Source organism: Pelmatolapia mariae, linkage group LG22, assembly GCF_036321145.2.
Source record: "Pelmatolapia mariae isolate MD_Pm_ZW linkage group LG22, Pm_UMD_F_2, whole genome shotgun sequence".
In the NCBI taxonomy this organism is placed as follows: domain Eukaryota; kingdom Metazoa; phylum Chordata; class Actinopteri; order Cichliformes; family Cichlidae; genus Pelmatolapia; species Pelmatolapia mariae.
The window spans coordinates 27,184,788-27,191,299 of NC_086245.2; the positions used below are offsets into that span (position 1 = coordinate 27,184,788).

General features: G+C 38.8%; 1 protein-coding gene across 1 annotated transcript in view; it reads left to right on the forward strand.

Annotated features, from left to right (window-relative positions):
* Nucleotides 1-6,511, forward strand: part of ldlrap1a (low density lipoprotein receptor adaptor protein 1a) — a 30,403-nt gene extending 23,892 nt beyond the window's left edge. Inside the window, exon 10 of the mRNA XM_065471251.1 lies at nucleotides 1,824-6,511. The gene's annotated coding sequence lies outside the window, so the exon portion shown is untranslated. The remainder of the gene's footprint in view (nucleotides 1-1,823) is intronic.
* Nucleotide 6,512: the final 1 nt, after the last annotated feature.

Below are 6,512 nucleotides of genomic sequence, written 5' to 3' on the forward strand. Positions count from 1 at the left end.
CCTCAGATTAAGTTTAGTGTTTACCCCCGTGCACCCTGATTAGGGGAAAGTTCCCACGTCATGTACGTGACATGAATATCAAACAGTCGGTACTTTATTCTTTATTTGTTCATGAGTCAAAACTAATATCAATTTGGATCTGTGCATCCAAAATAAAAAAAGAATTTCATCGTATTTTTGGACATCATGGCCACAATTTAAGCAAAAAAATAAGAAAGTTTCTTGTATTTACGTTGTCAATTAATTTATGGTTTCATTTGCAGTAATAGCTGCTCGTAAATGGAAGAAAAAATGTCATTCTGTCAAATTAATCTAATGTTAGAATCAAGTATCGTTAAAAGTTTCAGTTTTTTTCTCAATGATCACAAAGAGGAACGTATTACAAGTAATATAAAAAAGCGACGTTAAAAAGAAGAGCAGATTTAGATCTGTTTAATTTGCGTTATAATAGTTTTTGTCCGTTTTGCTATTTTGTCAAACAGTGTAAAAGATGGGCGTAGCTTCCCAGGTCTGAAAAGTAAAGCCAATACGACATGCCTTAAATATCGGCTTTGTTTAATGGCCACCAGGGGGCGACACCAAAAAAGACTCCTGGTCCCATCGAGCTTGACCTCTGGACATGTTTTCTGCTGTGCTTGTGGTTACTCATTTTGGGCCATAATGAACAAAAACAAGGTCATTTTTATAAATCTTGTTTCAGAGTATGTTCATTGGCTAATAACTTGTCAACAATAAGCTGGCCAATGAGCATGCAGTTTCACAGTCAGACCTGCTTCTTTCTCACCATAGCTGGTTTCAAAACACCAAGACTGCAATGAAAATGTTCAGTAGAAGAAATCAAGAAGGGACTTTGCAAATCAATGCGTGACATTACAGTATGTCCACATTTTATACTGTACGTTTCCTTCGGGTTTAGTCTGTAGACAAGATGATGCTCTCATGTTTAAGCTCGCCTATAAACCTCACTGGTACTTAATTACTTCTACCAGAGCTGTAGCACCAGTTTTCAAGTAAAATTGGGGATATGTGCAGTGATCTGGGGCTTTTTGCACCAGCTGGTTTTTTCAAAGCCTGATCTTACCTCGGTGCACATACTGCCTTGCTTAGGAGAGGGTAAATCAAAGGAAAAGCACATCAGTGGGCACCAACTTAATTATTGATGTCTTTAGAGAGGATTCACCTGCGTTGGCCTGGTTTGTTCAACATAGAAAGCAGTGTGCTGACTGGAATATGGCCCAACACTGTCTTGGGATCTTGAAAACAAGGTGACTGGACTTCTTCAGTTCTAAATCCAATCATTAGTTTAGCTTAACCTGTTGAACCCTAGTGCCCCTGATACCAGGGTCAGAGGGAGAACATCTGGTTTCACAGGCTGTGCCACTAGGTCTGTCATTTAAATATAGACATGTATGACATCAGAATCTCAGCTAAACGCTTACAAAATCATTTTGATTACCACCAATCAGTTTAAACGAGAAACAATTAAAGAGCAGGTAAACAGCTTCTGCAAAAGATGTTAACGCAAAGCGCAGATTCCTCCGTTCACGTGACGGCATGTACACGGACAAACAATGTTTTACTTCAGCAGAATCAATCTTTCCACAGAATGTGTCTTAGAGAAAATATTAGAATAATAGAGAGGTCTACAAGCATGGTCAGGTTACCACCAGCACAATAGGAATATCCTTCCTGTCCTCTTTTTCACAGTTTTAGCAGACCTTTTAAAAAGGATGTCAAATGGAAAACAAGAGGGCTTTTTAAAAATAGTTCCAGATTTGCTGACTGAAACCTTTCTCTGCTTTCCTCTTTGTCCACATGTGCAGACGGAGCAACAACAGCAAGTCTAACACAAGTTTCTTAAAGACCAGCTACACTGCTCTTTGAAAAAGCCTGACATTCACTTCCCTGGAGTCTATTTTGTTTGACATGCTTGTTCTTTAATTCTGCTGTGCTCTACAGTGCTGGTCATGGTGCCCTACTTCTGTCATCGCCTCAAGTATCATATGCTCCCCAAAATCACCAGTCTTCTCTTTGAATGTTTGCCTTTGTGCCACTTAATTTAGTTTCTTTAATGTCAGACAGTTTGTCCCTATACTCTACTAAATTATTATTCATTCGAAGTAATTTCTTCAATCCCTCTGCTCTGTAGACACGCTTGTTTTACATCAGTATGGTTTAAGAAACTGATATGTGAATGAATTTGTTGATTTTTAATCTTCATCCCACATTAAAGAGTAACCAATGTTTCAATGCTTTCTGTGATCAAAAGTGTGAAGCCTATATGCCTCAATATCACAGGCATATAAATTAAACACCAAAGATCAGCAAAGACGAGATTTTATAGCTGCTGTTAAATTACTTTTGTGGATTTTTCCTTCTTTCATTTGGAACACCTTTCCAAAGTCCATTCAATAAACCTTTCCTCTGTTGAGCTACACTTGTCTTCCCTGTACAACCATTTGATATTATTGTTAATTCTTTTGAACAATTCTGCAAATTTAGATGAAAACAGTTTCCCATTCAAGAGTGACCAGTTCACTGGATTCTAACCAGTGGCTGCTGAGTTTGGCTCCTGAAAAACAGCGAATGCTAGCATACAATATGTGCTATAGCTATCAAGCTAACGAAGCTAAAGTTAGCTCCAAGTAAAACCTTGTCTTGAAGGCTATAGTATTGCCAAATTAGTGACTTTGTCGCTATAATTAGCGAGTTTTCAGACCCCCTTAGCGACTTTTTTTCTAAAAAGTGACTAGCAACAAACATGGCGACTTTTTCTGGTGTTATTAGGAAGACTTATGATGATTTTTTGACGTGAAAGCACGTATCGCTCTTACTCTCAACAAGCAGCGGGTGCTGCCGTGGGCACCTCGGCTTTGGCGGCAGGTAGTCCTCATACAGGAGTCACCCCCATCTGCTGTCAGAGCAGGATATGTTCACCCCTACACGTCCAAACTGCAAATGAATCGCACATGAGCGAAGCCGCTGCTCCCGCCTTGACTGTAACGCAGTCAGTTCTTCTTTTACTGTTACTTTTTGTGGATCACAAGGTTTAAAACTACTTAAAAACACACACACAAAAGAAGTAACTCTGCCAGAGTCACTTTTGACTGGTCCCAAGCCTGGATAAAGGAGGAGGGCTGGAACTGGGACATTAAAAAAAACATTAATTGCTAAAAGAAATTTAATTTGTAGTTCTAAATATATTCTAAATGTATTTAGGATGTTTTTTTTTTTTTTTAAACTAATTTTATGTCTCTTCCACGATGTTATTTCTCTCTCCTATGGCTCGGTTACAATTACATGAGCATAAACAATTATGCAAATTAGGCGATGATGTCATTTAGCGACTTCTAGCAACTTTTAGGACAACCAATAGCAATTTTCCTTACTGAGGAGTTGGCAACACTGGCTATATGCCTATACTGTTAGCATGCCTAAAGACTTGTGGTTTTCAGAGGACATTTAATCAAGAAAGAATCGTGTAAAGCTGGTAAATCCTACAAGTTATATAGTATTAATAAAGAAATATTAAAGGCCTTACTATTACATTCAAACCATTCTCACATCAAAAGACAAAAAGGCTTTAAGGATAAAGACTAACCAATGTGCTTGGTACGTTTAGTGGTTGGTGCTGTTCACCCAAATCCAATAAAGAGTGCAGGCTTGCTAATTAGCAACTATGAAATGCTAGCATCCACAATGTCACAAATGCTGCATAAACACAATGCTGGTTTAGAATAGGACTGTCTAGTTAGCTAGTTAACCAGACATGCTAACAGTTATTAGAGTAAATATAAGTTTTCACGCTTTTGGTTTCAGATTTTTTTGTTTGTTTGTTTTACAAAAGTCCCAAACTGTGTAAAAGGTGCTGCTTAGGCTATACTTAAATGTGCTTATCAGTGAAAAATTCCTCTACTTGTCTTATTTTTCCCTTTCCTCAAGAGTTCTCCTTCACTGATTCTCTCATTTTCCTCCTCCCTTTAGTCTATTTTTTTCACTTGTTTACCAGGTAAAGTGTCCATCTCAGCCAGTCTGAGACAAAAAGGTGATAAATGGGCAGAAGAGCAAGCGAGGGATAGGCAGTGGGCCGGGGCCGAATGAATAAGAGAGAGCAGAGCTGATGCCGAGAGGGAGAAGGCAGCTAACGGGAGCCTGAAAGTGGATATAATGAGAATCAGGGGAGAGGAAAGAAGAGAGAGGACAAGACTGGTGAAGGGTAGAAACAAGGAAGGGTGATGTGATATATGAGGAAGAGAGCATTGTGACAGAGGGATTGAAAGTGAGGGTGAAGTCATAAATGGGGGAGAATGCAGGTGTATAAAGGTGGCTGGGGACAGAGGAAGAAAAAAGAAAGGCTGAAGAAGTAGGGAGAGGGTGAAAAATGGATGGCAGGGCGAGGCCTTGGCAGAATTGATTTTGATGAGAACGCAAAGCCCTGCTCTCTCTCAGCACGCGGCGGTATTTAAATCGTATATGTGCGTATACGTGCTCCTTTTTAGCAGTCATCTCAACCAGCGAGGCATTCAGACATTCACTCATTATCTCTAATAAGGATGCAACTCTGCTGAGTTCAGCTTCGCAGCATTTTTCTGTCTGACTTTTTGAGGGAACTCAACTAGAGAGCATCGGTGTAAAGGGGCTGCTGTCCAATATATTTGTGCAGATAATACAATATAATTCAACAGGAAACTTTAAAATAAAAAGAAGCCTTTATCTTTAGCCAGATGATGTGCTTTGCTCCTTCTTCTGTATCCCTTGGAGTAGTAACACTATAAAAATGTACACTGGATTTCTCATTTATTAATATTGTATCCACATCTGCTTAAAAGCTTAGGTAGCAAATAATGATTTCCCTTGACTTCAAATATAATCTCCATTTGTTTTTGCTTTTGAGAATTAGCTTCTCCTTATTTTACATATATATGTTTTTGTCTGCAAATCCCAGGAAAAAACTAAAGGCTAATCTGCCCGCAGCGCTCACTTTTCATCCATCTGCTCCGACTGAAGACATAAACCTTTAGAATTGCCATAAACACATCTACTTTCTGTTTTTAAACATGGAACATCTGGGCAATTTAGATTTTTTACCCACAAATGTTGCCTAATCAGGAATTAGCAGATTATATATGTTGGGGACTACTTTCAGCTGCTGTTAAGTACACGCTGGTGGTAAATGGACTGGTACTTATATAGCAGTGGTCCCCAACCCCTGGGCCACGGACCGGTAACGGTCTGTGAGTCGCTTCGTACCGGGCCACAAGAGTTGAGGCTCAGGTGTGAAATTGATAGTTTTCAGGGTTTTTATCAGTTTTTATTGTTATTTTTTATAGTTTTTATCATTAACTCAGTTTCCCTGGGTCTTTTCCCGTGTGTTATGAATAGGGTTATTCATACCCTACACAAAAAAGGTTGGGGACTGCTATTAAATAGCGCTCTTTTAACTCTGAGTGAGCAGTCAGAGCGGTTTTTACTGCAAGCCTCTCAAGCTTCACCCAATGACTGTTTTTTCTAGATCTTGTTAGACAAGTCTTAGACAAGTGCCTTCATCTAACATTCACGCACACGATGGATGCATCTGGGGCAACTTGGAGCTCAGTATCTTGCCCAATGTTACTTCAACACACAGACACGGGAATAAACCACCAGCCTTCTGATTGGTAGATGACCCGCTCTACCTCCTGAGCCACACCCTACCCAAAGCTAATTATAAATGGCTATGGTTAGACATACTTTGTAGCAGGACTAATTGATTGTTGATTTTGGTCTTTTTTAATGAAATTTTTTTTTACATATTAATTAACTCCTTCCTGCATAAAATGCCCTGCTGGAATCTTGAGTCGAGGCGGTTGGATCCACCCACCTATTGTTAGGATCAATACTAGTGTGATACGATCAATACTTTGATTCCGTCGTCTAAGTTCAATATGGAGCCCACTGAAGTGTGTTAAATAACTTTTTTGGGAAATAAGAAAAATACGTTATACTTTAAACACTATGAAAAGTGTCTTCCCTCTTTTGTGTTGACTGTCATGTCTATTTTATTCATATCCTATAGCCCATTTTAACAGCAGAAGTTGACCCACGGTGCTTTAGAGACAGGCACATTTACATTCCAGATGTAAATGAAAAGCTGAAAGTTGTGTTTCGTTGTGTTAACCAATTATTGCGGAAAGTAAAAATTACGATGATTTAGTGTTTAAAATACCATATTTAGTGTCATAAATCCTGACACACTGCTCTGCCCTACATAAGCTGCCTTCATGGGTCAAGAGTAGCAGTATTGGTACTGATAATGCCTGCTATGTATTAATTGGTATCGGATCAATACAAAAACTTGCAGATAATCCTTCCGTGGTTGGGCCACATAAAACTGATTAGTTTGGTTGTTACATTAGACATGAATATGAATTTGAACTGTTCAACTGTCAAGAGTATTAAAGATAATGACACATGTTTAAGTTGTATTTTTAGTTATTGTAACAACTGAAAAATACACTTAGTAGCACATAGAT